Below are 16,225 nucleotides of genomic sequence, written 5' to 3' on the forward strand. Positions count from 1 at the left end.
ATATATATATATATATATATATATATATATATATATATATATATATATATATATATATATATATATATATATATATATATATATATATATATATATATATATATACATATATACTTATATTGTGTCGCGATGCTGGCGGCCAGTTCAGGGTTAAACACCCGACCCATATTGTGGGGACACCCGACCCATATTGTGGGGGCAGTTGGTTAACCAGTCCTGGACGGCCGAACTTCCCCCTTGGAAGCCTACAGCCGAAACTCAGAGATTAATGTGCATGCGCTGGAAAAGTGTGCAATGGTGGTGGGAAAGGAGGCATGGGGAAGCACAGCACAGGGGGTGGTTTATACTCGAACCCCACGACAAATACACGGATACAGTTTCTTAAAATGAACACATTTCATGAAAATAGACAAATATTTTCAAAGGACAATAATAAATGTAATAATGATAAATACGTGAGGTAAATTAAACTCTAAGTCGAGGAACCTTGACACACAGACTTAAATACAGACAAGGGGAAAGAAAATAAAAATAAAACCCCTCCTTTACTCTGGTACTTAGCTTGGCCCAGAGCTGGTCTTTGTGGAACTTGGAATCGAGGCGCTTCAATTTGCACGTGGAGACTCGCGCAAAATGGTGCCAAGTCGCTTCTCTCGTAGCGGGACAAACGTACGCCAGGCAATCCGCGAGCGGTATTTGACACCAAGGCTCAGAGACACCATGCAGCTGCTTTGTGCGTCTATCGTCCTCACCGACCCGCTATTTGATATACATGAAGCTCGGGATCAGTTCCTCACAACCCAACCAAGAGCCAAAGGCCAGCGTCTTGCTTCACCATGCAAACCAAATCGCCTCAACACGAATACAAGAATCGTGCTGTCTTCTTCACGCGTTGAAGGAAAGCCAGCCGTAAAGCCCTGTTCTTTCAGGACACCTCCGAACTACGTTCTTTCGTGAGCGTGTGCATTCCTTCCCTCAACTCATCTCTGCCTTGTGTGTGTGCTCTCCCTGAACTACACTCTCCTCTGACTGACTGAAGGCACCCCTGAACCACCGTTTTCTCCTTCGGGACTTGGCTTGCCCACACAAAACGCGGGAAGGTGGGGCCTCCGCCCGCTTGGCGAGCTTCTGACGTCGCGCCCAATCATCAGCCTCGGGGGTGTGACTTCGCCTGCCGTCACCCTTGGAGGCAGGGCTTCTGCCTGCTCGGCATGCTAGCTTGTTTGTAATCACGGTTTTGGTGATAAAAATATAGGGAAAAGTCCCAGGGGGCAATCACATACTGGGGAAGCTTATTCTTAAACCCTACCAAATTAACACGACACCCCCCCCCCCCATGTGGTGACATGTAACACTTAAGCTCACAGTTTCCCAACTTAATTACATCGAGATGTCTCCTTCACGTCCACGGACCAGACAACTCCATTCAATCCTAAATTCCCCATTAAATTCCTGTATCTACCCTCACAACCGTAATATGTATACACGCACGCACACGCACGCGCACACACACACACACACACGCACGCACGCACGCACGCACGCACGCGCACGCGCACGCGCACGCACACGCACACGCACACGCACACGCGCACACGCACGCGCGCACGCGCACACGCACACACGCACACACGCACGCACGCACACACGCACGCACGCACGCACGCACGCACACACGTGAGGTCTGACAATAAAGTTCCAGACTGATGTTTCTCTCAACAGGTGGCAGCAATGGCTCAGGTTTCGTAATTGAACATGCATCATAATTGTCCGTTCAGTACTGTGTTAGTTGTTGTATCGATCGGTTGTTTTGTAGCCGTACTGGAGTTTTATTAAATTTATAATTGTTGCAATCGTGTTCTGAAGATGAACGACAAATTTATGGAATAGAATAATCATCAAGTTTTTGGTAAAACTAAACTTAAGTGGCATGGGCATTTTTGACAACTTGAAGCTGGTGTATGGAGAAGAAGCAATGTCAAGATTATGTGTATGAGTGAGGCAAGAGGTTTGCAGAAGGGAGAATGGACTTGAATGATTACATCTGGTTGGGGCACCCATCAATTGTACAGACAGAGAAAAATGGTGAAAGGGTGAGAATGCTGGTTTTGACCGAATTCCGAAATTCCAATGAAAGAAACTCATTTTACATTAATAGAAGAGACACAGAGCTGTGACCAATGAGCTAAATGGCCTTTCAGACAACGACTTCCAAGGGTGCTTTGAAGCATGGCAGCGAAGTTGACAAGTGTGTATATAATCCCAGGGAGATAACTTTGAAAGCAACCACTAAACATAATTGATACATTTAAAATGTTATGTTGCTTTAAACCTGGAGCTTTATTGTCAGACCTTTATCGTATATATTGCAAGTAAAGATTTGTGGTTGGAAATTAAATTGAACAAAGCATACTACAGAAAAGCCTCAACTTCACGAGTACTCCTCGAGGTATTCCAAATTACTTCATTGTATCCTGAATCAAGTCTGCCATCACATAACTCCCTGACAACACCAAGAATGAGGTGAGATCACGTGTGGCTGCTCTTTTATTCCGTCCACTATGCCCAGCCCACAACAAATGTAATTTGTACTGGGCACAATGACAGGCTTTACAGGAGCTCCGTAAGATGGACGACGATACAATCGTGCCGGCAGATGAGGGACGTGTCACAGTGTTAATGGATCGGTATGCATGTAATGAAAATATGCAGGATATGCTGGCAGACACATCCACCGACAAGCATCTAACCTCTGACCCAACTAAAAAGGAGAAACATATATTGAACTCGCTGCTCACTGGAATTAAAAGAACAGGTAGACCATCAGCTCCTGATTACAAACAGTTATGCAGCAGCAATGGAGTTGCCCACATGGCATATGGGCTATGGGCTACCAAAAGTACATAAGCAAGGACTGTCTCCTGTATCAACAGACAATCCTATTATCTGTCCAAAGTTTCTCTCCAAAACTCTTAAGCCTTTGGTATGCAAAACAGAGCGAGCTTCACACAACAGCTCCAAGTTTTCACAGAGAGTGGAGCACGTTACCATCATACAGCACGAAACCATGGTATCCTTCGATGTACCATCTTGGTTTAACAACGTGCCAATAGCTGGTTTAACAACTCTGGCAGTCGAGGTGACTGGACATCACTTGGGAAAGGATGATTGCTGGAAACAATCTGGTGGCATGTCAAACGCCTCCCAACAATTCCTCCCAACCCCCCCCCCCCCGCCAACCCACAGTACAAACTTTCAACCCCCATCAATCCGTTGCAAACCACCTGCTCCTTACAATGCACTTACCCCTCATTCTCCTCACCGATCCATTCCAACAATATCCCTCTGCCTTTCTCAATCCACCAATAACCCCCTTCACCAAACCTCAATTTAACTATCCCTCCTTCACCCCATCAGTCTTACCTTCAACCCCGCAGCCGGGGGGCACAATTCTTCCCTCGGTCAGTCTGTGGTCATTAATCCTTTGGACCGATTGGATTACTTTCACCGCATCGTAATTTGTCCCTTCTCACATACAGTACATGTCTGTGGCACAAAGTGCAACGCTTTTCCCATCCATAATAAAGTACAGCACATCTCGCATGGATGGTACAGTGGCGTACTGTACAAAGGATTTTTTAGTATGCAGGAAGGTGCGAGACAGCACCTTCTGTGTCATTTGTGCATGAGGGAAAGTGTGAGGGTTGTGTTGAAGTTCCCTCATAAACAGTGAATTTTCCATAAGCTGCGTCGTGGACACACCACATCGGATGCACACAAATGAGAGGGAGGCTCGCACGAGAGAGACGGGAGAAAGCTATGTCCCGTGAGAAGACAGGAGCTCGGAGTTGGTCTTCATCCTTGTGGAAGAAAGCCATGTCCTGTGAGGGGAAAAGGAGCTTAGAGCTGGTCCTTTTCCATGTCCAAAAAGCTTGGCCGGTGAGGAGGAAGGTGCAAAAGAATGCGAGAAGAGAAGGAAAGAGCTCATATTGCGGAGGAGAGAAAGAAGAAAGCCCATAATGCGGCTTGATTTGTGGGGATCTGCTGGTCCCGTAAGCACAGCAGAAACGGAGCTCCTGGCCATTGGCATATCTCGGACACTGGAGAGAACTTGCCTACTGGGTCTGGACACCTCAGATGTGGCTGCGCATCCCATCACACCGCAACGAGCACAGCCCCATTGGGTTGTGTGACATGAGGGGAGTCGTCGACCCCACACTGTGGAGTTTTGTTTTCTTCGCAGTTCTTAGTGTATTCTTATTCTCCCCGTATTGAATGATGGCCATATGTCTTTTGTGTCAATTAGATTGCACAATAATATTTGTTAGGGTTAAATCTGCTCTTTTGTGCCTTTTTGCCTTTAAATACTCGCTTTTAAATGATTGCCTGTGTGTGTACATAAATAATTGTTTGTTGTTATTTCCAATCCGTCTCGGTTGTCCTTTCCTTAATTTGTCCGACACAGTGTACAGGCATAGTTAGATGGGAAGTTGTACCCCACCTGATTTGCTCTGTTAGCCGGTGCTGAACCTATCTTTGGATGATGTGCGCCAAATATAACGTTTTGCATTTAGACCAAAAAGTTCCATGTTGGTTTCATCAGACTTTTGTCATGGCTTCAGAAGCTCCAGAAATAATTTTTGCATACCTCAAACGGGACTCAAGGTGGGCTTTTTTGAGTAATGGCTTCCTTCTTGCCACCCTACCATGCAGGCCAGACTTGTGGAGTGCTTGGGATATTGTTGTCACATGCATACAGTGACCAGTCTTTGCCATTAAGGTCTGTAGCTCTTTCAAAGTTGCCATTGGCCCCTTGGTGGCCTCTCTGATCTGTCTCCTCCTTGATTGGTCATCCAGCTTGGAGAGACGGCCTGATCTTGGCGGGGTCTTCATGGTACCATACATTTTCCACTTCTTAATGATTGTCTTGACTATGCTCCAAGGGATAGTCAAGGCCTTTGAAATATTTTTATACCCATCCCCTGATCTGTGCCTTTCCACAACTTTATCCCGGTCTTTTGAAAGTTCCTTCGTGCTCATGGTTGAGTCTTTGCTGTGAAATGCACTACCCAGCAGAGGAAACATACAGGAACAGCTGATTTTATTCTGAAATAATCAGAATCACTACAATTTAACACAACTGGAGGCCAATAAACTTGGTGTGTGATGTTGAAGGTGATCGGTTACAACTGAGCTAATTTAGAATTGCTATTATATTGGGGGGGGGGGGTGGACATTTATCCATCAAAGATAATCTAGTTTTGTATTTTTAATTAATTTTCTGAAATTTGTAGAATTTGTTTTTAAATTTGAAGTTGTGGGTTACAATGTGTAAATAAAGGTGGGAAAAAAAAAAAATCGGATTTACTGTAATGCAATTTAATTCCAGGCTATAAGGCAACAAAAGGTGAAAATTTTTAAAGATGGTGTAGATTTTCTGTAGGCACTGTATAGCCACATATACATGCACCTGTACTATGTGCTATGTGTAATTACTTTTACTGCCGAGAATATTTCAACTGCATCTGCACTATTCAAGAGCTTTTTTGTGAATGTTTGTCCAATAAAGTCATTCATACAACATTCATACTCATTTATCAAGCATTTTCGTTTGAAGTTTGTTATTATTCATGTGGATTTGTAATTTAAAAAAAAAAAAAAGAAAGAAAAGACTGAAGAGTGAGTTTGCTTTTCCATTTTAGAATACCAGCTCATTTGGATAGACGCAATCATGAAAACGATCAAATATATAAACCCATCATGAATTGTGAGTAAATCATCAATTCATCTCAAGATGTCTCTGCACCTTCTTGTTGGTTTATTCCTGCTCATGTTCGCGACACTGACTCGTACATGCTCAGGAACGAACTTTCTTAGAAAGAAACCCAAGTCTATCCCCACAGTCTGGTGGAATATCCCCACCCCATTATGAAATGCAAGTTTATTCTTCTTGTTGCTGTTCATTATAAATTGAAAAATTAATTTTATTATTCATTGAAAAACTGCACAGAGACTTTCCTATCCAAACCAATGTGCTCTTTTTATTCCAAACAGACTGCAATTTACTCTTTACTTCCTTTGGTACAAGCTCTATCCAACGATGTCCGACGTGGTGGCAAGTTTATCACGAGGGACGTTTGTGTGAAATGTCAAAAAGAAACATCACAAATTGAGAGATTTAGCTATAGCGGTATCATTGACGTCATAGAAGCTACTCACTTTGGAGTTGTGTATGAGTCAGAATAATAGAGTATTTCACATATAAACAAATTCTTGCTTGCCTCGTCAGTAAACAATAAGTGTTCAAATCCTTTTCCAATACTCCAGTTTTTCTGGATTGGCCAAAAATACCCATGAATTATTGACTCAAACTCTCCATTTCTAATTAACATCTCTCATGCGCTTCCCCACCAATCATAACCATTTCTGTATTTGGTATTTAGTAATTATCAATAATTGTTTTCTTGCCCATTCAATCAGTCCTATTATAGCTCCATTGCTTTATTTCAGTTTTTTATGTACAGTGTTGACTGTTTGTTGAGGCTTGTGGAGGAGGTAGAACACTGGGTGGATGAAGACATAACAGGAATAAGAGGAGGTGGCGGGGGACACTAAGAGCAGGGTTGATAAACAAAATAGAAGACTTCAAGAAATAAGGGATGTGGGGAAGAATGAGAGCAAGGGGGGGGGATACAGGGGGTGAACAAGACGTATACAGCCGCAAAATCAATCACAGACATGGAAGGAAAAGCTGGAAACCTGGAAAGAGATAGGTTTGGGGAGGATTAATGGGGATAGAAAATATCATGCTTGTGGACGGGCGATGATACTTTTGTTCTCACCACCATTCGGTAGTTTTATTAGCAATCGCACAACTTTGTGTTTCACTATTCTGAGATCACCTGTGACAACATGTCCATGATGAAAATGATTAAATATGGAATGTTCACAGTTAAATCGATGCGTGCTTCTCAACCATTCCTCGACGTCCGGAGATTGCACCATTTATTTACAAGTGAATATCTTCATCATCATTACCCTTCACCAATTACCTCTGTTACCCAAGGTGGACAGAGGTTATGTTTTCACACCCCCCCCTCCCCGTCTGTCTTTGTTGCTTTCTTTCAGCAAAATATGTCAAAAGGTTATGGACTTGGTGAACAGGTTGGGTGTGTGATGAGGACTAATTGATTAGATTTTGGTGAAGATCTGAATGCCGAGTACCGTTCTACTTTGTTATACAATTATTGGACGTTCTTTGTGGAATTCCTGGAAGTACATGCCACACGTCCTTCTGTTACGATAATCTCTATCTGTCCATTCCAAACAGATTATTGACTCAAACTCAAACAAAAAACAAATGTGTTAACTCTACCCCTATTTTGTTAAAAATAAAATAAAATTATGGCTTCTCTTTTTAAACGCTCAGGTTATTTCGGCACTCATGCACACACAATTGAGGCATATACAAATGAAGAATGGAACATCGAAAGAGAAGATGCGATGGAAAGGACGCGTATTTATAAAACTAAAGGAATGCGTTTGTAGCTGAGGGATGCGTTTGTAGCTGAATAGGCAAAACGTTTTCATTGGAGAGAAGGAAACAGTATCGAGGACAACACTTAATGATGCGAGGAGGAGATGATTCATGGAAGGTTGTGCAGCAGTCCTGCGGAGCACAAACGCAAAAAGGAAACGGCTTATCACGGCAAAATCAATGAACATACATGTCAGGTGCAAGCTTCTGCTCCTCAAACTATTTTTCAATTGCCAAATAGTTCATGAAAATTAATGAGAAGTGAAGCTAGAGGAGAGAAATGAATGACAGATATTCGGAAAGCCATGGTTTAATTTGAGGCTGACAAGTCACCGCTAACTGCAATAAAGCTACAGCGGATCGATCGACAAAAGCTGAGTCGTTCCAGCAAGTTGGACTTTCTTCCGAAAAACGCCAAGCTACAGAGTGCTTGGTGGTGAAAAATTGACATGCAGGCCACATTTTACAGTTCAGCTTCATGCAATTATGGTGGCTTTGTTTCTCCAGGCAAGCAAAGTCAATGTGTGGCATGACAAAAGGAAAGAACTATGAGATGAGCTCGGCTTGCCACAGAATGACCAATTTGACGCGTAATGAAATGCTATTATTCCTTAAAGTCTGGCAGGAGAGTATTCTCGAGATTCATTTTGCATTAATTTTGCCACGTTTTGCTTTTGCAGCAAAGTGCCAAGATGATCCCAAGCACAAAATACAATGCACATCCACAAACAGGAGAAAATAACGAATGCTGTTCCAATAGATGGTGAGGGAGGGGGCGAGCTAAGAGATGCATGGCAAGCAAACCAATGTGGAATTATCAGCGACAAAGCCAACAGGTTGACGGCAACAAGCAAAGGGCTGGAAAGCCATGAGCGAGCAAACGATTTGATGTAAAAGCACGATAAATGAAGCAAACTCACATCGGGAGGCCGGCGTTTCACCTACAGGCCTCTCGAGGCGGATATCGGAGGTAGACAAAGTGTAACCCTGATTTTGGGTGGGCAGCATTCGATCAAACAGGCTTCGGTGAACCGCCTTTTACCCCACCCCATACAGCATGTCCCACCCTCGAGCTACATTATGATGCAGCAAAACAACGGGCTCTATCTCACAACAGCCAAACGCAACACACTTTAGTACGATCGTCGATCCATTGCGAAGGCGGATGAAAAACCATCTGAACAGGTATGAAGACAAATTTGGGGATGGGGTGGGGGGGGGAGGGAATTGACTCATCATTTCATGTATTGTGTTTTAAAAAAAATTGAAACTAAAAACTACTAACTTGTTCAACATATCCGAGGTAGCAGACCAAGTGCATTTGCAATGATGAAAAGCAAGGCGAAGCACACTAGTGAGTCCCAGTGAGGCGATGGCAAATGGCAAATTTAGGTGAGTCGAGAGCAACGTGGGAGAGTGTAATAAACCTTTAAAATCGAGTTGTTTAAAGAAAAATATGGTGGGTGGGGAAGGAATGGGTGATCAATATAATTTCACAACTTTTCCTTGGAAGCATGTGACAGAAGAGAGAAGTGCAACAGGCCAACCTCACACTTCCTGACCACAAACCATGAAATACTTGGAATTGTGCAACTCAATTTGCAGCAGTCACGTCATATCTTTCACTTATTTTATTTTTTCCCCCCATTTATGGCTCCAGATCTCACAGTTGCATCCAAATATCAATTTTTATCTCCATTCAAGATCACTTTTTTTAATCATGAAGCGAAGTCCATTTTAATCATGAAGCGAATGTGAAGTGTGCTCCATGTCAGTGCCAGCCATTCCCGAGCCTCAGTGGAGATGTGCACATTATCGACGTCTTGTCGTTTATGCTGATATTCGTGCGTGATGGAGAGTTCTGCAATCGATGGTTATCATTAAATACGCCTTGGGAGCATTACTTTAACCATCTAGCCATTGATGCTCATCTGCATCCGACCTATCGTGCATGGTGTTGGCTGGATTACAAGTGCTGTTTATCATAAAAACGGATGACTCATTATAAAATTGTTTGGATAACTTGATTCGAAAATATGAACGCCATTTTAACTGCCTTGAATTCAATTTTATCTGCCTGTGAGGTGCGGCTAACGATTGTATGTCGAACCACACGTACTTCGGTACTCCCTCATCGGGTGCTTTCCTTACAGCTGAGATCAGTGTTCATGCTTCACGTACGGTTGTGGAAAAAGCTGGCTCTCCATCAAAAAGGCGATTTCCGGCATCATCTCGATACCCCATGTCTCCGTGTTTTCGTTGTGGCAGTCTCAGCAAATTTTGCATTTTCTTGTGCAGGTACTCAAACAACAAATTGCTTTTGTTATAGGAACACCCCCACACACTACCAAGTATGTATTACGACTGAATGCTTTCTAAGTGTGTGTGTGTGCGTGTGCGTGTGCGTGTGCGTGTGGTGCGTTTTTAATATAAAAATGTAATTATGGTTCCCAGCAATTGCAATAGTTTTCACTTGTTGCTTTGGCTTGTGCATCGATCCTCTCTCTCCCTTGCATCAGGACCAAGGAGGCACTCTTTTGTCCTTCTCAAGGGAGAGACTCTCAAAGGCATCATTATGGAATTACATTTCCCATCTACCCAGATTCAGGGTGGAATTTTTATTATTTTGCAGATCATCCTTTTTTGGAATGACATGACTGGTTTACAAATTTCATCAACCAACCAAATAGCCTGATCATTGCACTTATTCCCCAACGTGGTTTTAAAAGCTACATTCCCGTTTTCTTTTTATTAGCCGAGCAGACGGGTTGAAAATTGAAAAGACAAATGAGAAAATGCGAACAAATTGAATGATTGCGTCCCAATGAATAGCTTCTTGGAACCACTGTTACTCCAAAATTTATATCACAATTTTGATGAGGTTACATAAATGAACGAGAACAAAATGCAAAGCTCGTCCGCTTCCGCTTTCTTCCGTTATGGTTGTGGGAGTGCGGGGAGGTGTCATTGGTTGAAAGGCATGCATGCCAATTTGTGACGTTTAAGGTGTGTTTTATGAGGAATGCTGGGTCAGCTGTGGGATCAGAAATGGGACCTTTTTGTAGTTTTTTTTTCTTCCCCTTTTTATTTCCCTTTGCCAAAAGTCCTCCCTTCCCCCCTCAATCACCCCCACCCTCCCCCCCCCCCAGCTATCCACTCCCTTGTCTCCTCACAGCACGACCATGGAGAGGATTCAACCATTTTCTTTTGAGCTGAAGGAAAAAGGGTAAAAAGAGAAGAAAAAGAAGAACGCGAGTATTTAGCTCTGTGAAAAACGATCCCTACTTTATCGCGTGAGCGGCCTCAGCGTGTTGTGTGAGAGACTCGACTTCTGTGAACTCTGTAGAGGAGGTGTGCGTTGTATGAAGGATTCGACCACACCATGAAGCCAAATCGAGGAATAAGGAGAGAGAGAGAGACTCGGGAGAAGAAGCGAGCTGTGGTGTTCTGAGAAAAGAAAAATAAGAGAAAAAGAAGATGGTGTATTCTTCTTGGCTGTGGAAAATGATCTTTGTTTTGCAGCACGAGCAGCCTCAAACGTGCTGTTGTGTGAGGGACTGAATCTCTGTGAACCCCATGAAGGAATGCTGTGTGCATGAAGGAGGTGGAGGAAAGGAAAAGGGTGTCTTCTGAGCTATTTCTCAAAAAGTTGTGGTCTAATTTGGATGAAATTTGGTGGGCAGGTTGGGTGTGTGACCAGGAAGAAATGATTCAATTTTGTTTAAGATGCGAATCTGGATACAAGAATTATTTGATTTTTAAAGTGATTCTTCACTATTCAGAGATGGGGCCAAAAACGATTTACAGCATGATGTCTCAAAAATTTATTGGACCCGAGAGAGGTGTGTGCTCTACCAAGTGCCTTTCATGTTGGATCAGTTTTGTTTTTTTTCACTCTTCTGTAAATGGGAGTGATGTTTGTGGACTTCTTGGCTGATGGGAAGCAGCCAAAGGAGGACAGGCTGAATAGGGCAGATAGAGGGGGAGTAAGAAGAGCAGTGCAGGATTTGAGAACATGGGCCGTGGGCATTGATGCCAGATGGGACTCTCAACGCAGCAGGGTCAAGGATGGACAGAACTTTACCTTTTCAGGTGAGGACACGGAGCACCGTATACGGTGGGTACTCGGGGTTAAGATGGGGGTAGGGCGCAGCATGGGTTGGGTACACGAGAATTGGAGGCACACACAGAATGTCAAAACATTAAACCATTCCAATGGAATTAATGCAGAAATGAGAGCAGGGTACCATCTTTGAGCATATCCATTTTTATCACGATGTCAGTTATGAATTCCCGTTATCAATGTGTAGAATATTGGGCAAAAACAGCATCTTAGATTTAACACTCATTTCTCTGTTGGACGGTTCTGACAACTAATGTGTTGTGCTATAACTCGCCAACTACACCTGCTACCTTTAAAGGTCCCATGACACCCAAAACTTTCTGATTATTTATATATTAACTTGACCTTCCGAGTGAAGAAATCACCCATGTTTTTTTGTTGTTTTTTTTAATCAAAAATGGGATAATTAGACCAATATTTCGATAAACATTTCTGGTGCTTTTCACAACATAACTATGCCCCGCCCCTTAAAAAAGTTGACTTCAGCGAACCGCAGCGTTGACGTCACATGCAGAACCGCACAGAGTGGATTGACTCGAGAAGTCGCACACCATATAAAGTACGTACAAATGCATTGGGCACATGTGTTTGCTATCTCACTGATCGTCTTAATTCCTGTGATTGTTTCACGGAAGTTTCCTCACACACAGAGACAAGAAATTCTGCTTCTGAGCAGTGTATGCACAACAATCACAAGGGAATTATTGATCCCTTTACAACCTTTTCGTAGTCGTGTACAAATCCAATACATGAGGGCTATACCACTGAGGCTCGGGAAGGGCACAATAAAGGGCTATATCATGTCTACAAAATATAAAATGTGACTGTTGAACCTTTCCATTAAAAAAAAAAACTTAAAGGGACATAAAAGTTAAATACTAACGATTAATATTGTTACGGCTGTGGAAATTCGCAATACACCATAAAGGGTCCTCAGGTGAGATATATCGATAAGTTCATGTGTAGTGAGCCCAAACCTGTTGTTTCGAGGGAATATGTGTGATTCATTCGGGCTGCGACTCAGATAGTCGTTTTTCTTTTGCTGTCGTTATTTTGGTGCAAGAACAACAACGAACATCGCCAAAACCAACATCTCAACAATCACGCCATTCACTACACGACGCCAACAATCACACCATTCACACCACGACGCCACCTTCCACAACTACGCTACCACCATCTTCGCCACTCGCCATTCAACAAGCACCGTGCGGTCACGATCTCCGCGGGACGGATGAAAGGAGCGGAGTGGCAGCAGCAACAAGGGTGCGAAGGGGCATCTCCCGCCCAAAACTCCCGCTTAAATATCTCCAGCCAAGATCTCCCGCCCAAAATGCCTGCGCAAATATCTCCCGCCCGAATCTTCCTTCCCTCGTCGTATGGCGCGCGGAGAAGAAAACCAACAACGCCTGTGGGGTTTTCCCGCCATTTTTCCCCCGCGCTTGGTGAGAAAGGGGGAGGGGGTGGCACGTCCTCTCCCAATTGGCGGATGCGCGGTGTGACGTGGCCGGGGGAGAGGAACGCCCCCCTTCGAGGCATTTTCTGGAAGCGTTTCGAAGGAAGGAGGAGCCAAGAAAGGGGCGGGGCCCGGGGCGGAGCGAAGGGCAGAGCCCGACCCTACAAAAGGGTGGGCGTGGAGAGTCCGTTCCCTTGTTCCTGAGGAGAATTGTCGAGAGTTGTTGGAGAGTCCCTGCTTGAGGTTTTGTTCGTTCGTTCGGGTCGGGCGGACGACACGTGCAGGCGCGAGGAACGAGCCCAGTGGACCACGCTGGAGGGACTCGGAGTTGCGGTCGCCAAGGGCTGGATGACGCGCTCAGGGAAGTTGTGGCTTCCTTTTCTTTTGGGGTTTTGTGTAAATGTCTGTGGGTGGCGCCAGTCTTGAGAAGTAGAACTGTTTTAAGTGTTGCCGTGTGAATTGCCTTATTCGGTTGTAGATCTGCGTTGGTTCTTTGCTTGTGTTTTTCTTTGCATAAAAACATATACGTGTATTGCTTTTGTTCCTTTGTTTTACTGTAATATACGTGCCTTCCGTGCTTCCATGAATAAATGTGCTTGTCCAATTGTTCCCCGTTTCGCTGCGTCCTTTCCGTTGTTTGAATCTCCATCTTGCATCACGTCAGAGATTAACAGTGGGTGTAAGTTCCCGATAAATAATCTGAACCGTCGAGGTCGATGATAACTCCGCTCGGTAATCCCTGCAGTACGGAACGAGCCGCTAAAGCGGTTAGTGTCCGAAGTCGACCTGCGGTGTGGTACAACTCCTCGGTACGCTACCCGCGCGGGTACATAGGTAAATCGACCATTCGGCGATCGGACCCTATTTCGCGCGGGTCGAATGCGGACTGAGTTGTGGTGAGGTTAAACCCCCACCCGTGACTAGCTCCTGGCGTTGTTCCGAGAGGGTCATGACTGAATTGCACGTTCGGTGGGCGAAGCGGCCGCTATTGGTTAAACGCGGTTGTTCACGCGCCGGCGGAGCGCGAATTCACAACAATATTGCATCATTTCAAGGCGCAATGAAATAATTTTAAAATCAAACAATGTGAAAAACCTGCACCCACATTTTGCAGCTTATTACTTACGAAATCTAAAGATTTCGGAAGTATATTGATGACTTCCGTCCTCTGTTTGTATGTGTGTTTGTGCGTTTGTTTGTAGGCACGATAACTCGAGAACGGAAGAAGCTCCCAATGTCAAATTACACCACGTGATTCAAGAGGGTGATGGCTAGCGCTGATTAGATTTTGGTCAAAATCAAAGGTCAAGGTCACAGTGAGGTCAAACATAATTCCGTAAATTCATGTGGAGAAATGGAGTATTTTGCTTCAGTCGACGTTACGAGTTTGTTTTAACTTCAATTTTAATTTTGTCTTCGGTTTTTGCGATCGCTTAGGACGCTTTACACTCGGTTGTCAAAATTCTGGTAAAAATCGGATGTTTTGGAGACGTTTAAGATTGTATAAAAAATATTTCACTCGCTGCGTCATGGCTCGTCACATGGTGCAGCGCGCTCGAGCAGACACGTCGTTGAGTCACGTAAAGGTTTTCCGTGTGCGCGCTGACGGTGTTTTCGATAAATATGATGTTTAAAAGTCATTTTTTATCCCAATAAAGGTTACCGTCGCATGCCTGACTCGCTAAGCCGTCGGATTATGTAAAGATTGTTGGTGGATGGCCTAATATTACAGTTTTGTGACTGATAAAATAATATTAAATAATTGCGTGGAGAAATGGAGATTTTTGCTTCGGTCGACGTTACGATTTTTGATGGTTTGGTACAGAATCATCGTAGAAACTTCTGATTTCCGTCGCTACCTTCTCCAGAGACAGTTTTTATAAGACAAGGTCAGAGGTCAAGTTGACGATTTCGTAAGTACCAGTCTATGACTCCTTGTTGAATTGTTCGTTGAAACCAGCCTACTGGGATAGGTACGATTCCACATACAAGCAAGCCAGGTATGGCTGCACTCGACATACATGGGTTTATTCTAAAGTGAAGGTACTGCTTCCATTGGCTTGCTATTCATTAACATTTAGCCAAAATTCTGTAATAAATGAACAGAGTAAAATATGTTGCACAACTATGAAAGACAAATTTATCTGTCCTATTACACGGCCTCATCGCCTCAGGACTCTTACGCATTGACATACATTGTGTGCATGCTTATACAAGTTACTTGTCAACTCTATATCTCTAGAGTCTAGACAAGTCTGATAAATCCATCGTCCGTCTGACTAGGCCGATAAATCTGACGTGCCGTAGCTTTCTTTTATTATTCTCATTTCTTCATTGTTTCCTACTAGCACTACATGACGACAGCAAGAATAAAATAAATAAAAATGCAACAGAACGTCAGATTTAATCGGACTACTCTTGACAATTGTGTCGCAAGGTGTGTTCTGCACACAAGTTTTCATCGTATCCGGACAGCGAGATTGCTTCATTTTATGCGCAGAGACACGGCCGATGACATGGGCTGGCCTTGCTTACGATTCATTCACCGCGGAGAAACATGTCCGCTGCGCTGCGCTGGTCACGTCACCTCACTGAAATATTTCTGATATCGAGCAGTATGCAAGTAGAATTTACATTATTGAATTACGAATAGGATTTAGTCTCACCAGTTGTTATTGCCAAGTCTTCCTTCGATGTCCTCCTGATCATCATGAACTCCGGGAATTTCATCGCCAGTTTCCTCTGCTTGTCCTGCTTCGGGCTCGAACTGGTAAAGCCGTATTTCATTTCCAGTTGCCCGAACTTCACCTCCCGCGGCTGTTATCCGACAATTCTCCATGTGATTCAGACCAAAATCCTTAATTTCTCTCACACTCACTGTCATTACCAGACAAATGAAAGTCCATGTCATCCATTATTCAAAACCAAATGTTTGATTTTTTTAAAGCAGAAATGAACGAAGCGATTGAGTCAACCAATCGAATGTGGAAACGCACAGAAAGCCAATAGAATCACGTAGACCACCGCCCCGAGTAATTTATGTGCAGCCTTTGTCGTCCTGCAGTTGACGTCATGTGGGTTACGCCCCTTTCAGTAGATTTCGGCAGAA

At 43.8% G+C, this 16,225-nt stretch overlaps 1 protein-coding gene and 1 long non-coding RNA gene across 8 annotated transcripts in view; one reads left to right on the forward strand and one right to left on the reverse strand.

Annotated features, from left to right (window-relative positions):
* Positions 1 to 16,225, reverse strand: part of LYST (lysosomal trafficking regulator) — a 346,449-nt gene that overhangs the window by 286,936 nt on the left and 43,288 nt on the right. The gene's annotated exons all lie outside the window — the stretch shown is intronic.
* LOC147022645 (uncharacterized) lies at positions 8,568 to 14,249 on the forward strand. 2 transcript variants are annotated; one of them, XR_015059832.1, is made up of 4 exons: positions 8,568 to 8,722; positions 8,845 to 8,929; positions 9,691 to 9,835; positions 10,687 to 14,249. It is a non-coding gene; the product is annotated as an uncharacterized LOC147022645 (long non-coding RNA). The 2 variants fall into 2 exon arrangements; XR_015059831.1 differs by lacking the exon at positions 8,845 to 8,929 and having other exon boundaries at positions 8,575 to 8,722; positions 10,687 to 14,248.

Source organism: Eptatretus burgeri, chromosome 7 (assembly GCF_056783735.1).
Source record: "Eptatretus burgeri isolate ZD-2024b chromosome 7, Ebu_testis_v1, whole genome shotgun sequence".
NCBI lineage: Eukaryota > Metazoa > Chordata > Myxini > Myxiniformes > Myxinidae > Eptatretus > Eptatretus burgeri.